Raw genomic sequence first — 326 nt, 5'->3', positions numbered from 1 at the left:
GGGTTAAAAAAAAGGAACCAGAGGCTTTGCATAACGTTTCTAAAAATCGAAGCCGGTCAGGACCCAGTTTTCCGGAGCAGGTTAGCTCACTCCTCGCCCCCAGAGACCCACCGGCGCCATCTGTCACCGGCACCGAGCGCTCTGGTCAGGATGTGGCACTCGCACGAGGACGATCTCGGGGGCGCTGCTCTGGAGTGACGTCATCCGGAGACGGGGCTGGGGAGGGCTTTGTGGACGGGCGCGTCCGTGGGGCATGAGGTCGAAAAAGGCACCTCACAAAATGAGTCTCGTAATAGGCACAAGTGACAGTGTCCGTCACGGAGTCT

Source organism: Penaeus monodon, chromosome 25 (assembly GCF_015228065.2).
Source record: "Penaeus monodon isolate SGIC_2016 chromosome 25, NSTDA_Pmon_1, whole genome shotgun sequence".
Lineage (NCBI taxonomy): Eukaryota > Metazoa > Arthropoda > Malacostraca > Decapoda > Penaeidae > Penaeus > Penaeus monodon.
Note: the sequence above shows the minus strand (reverse complement) of the source record.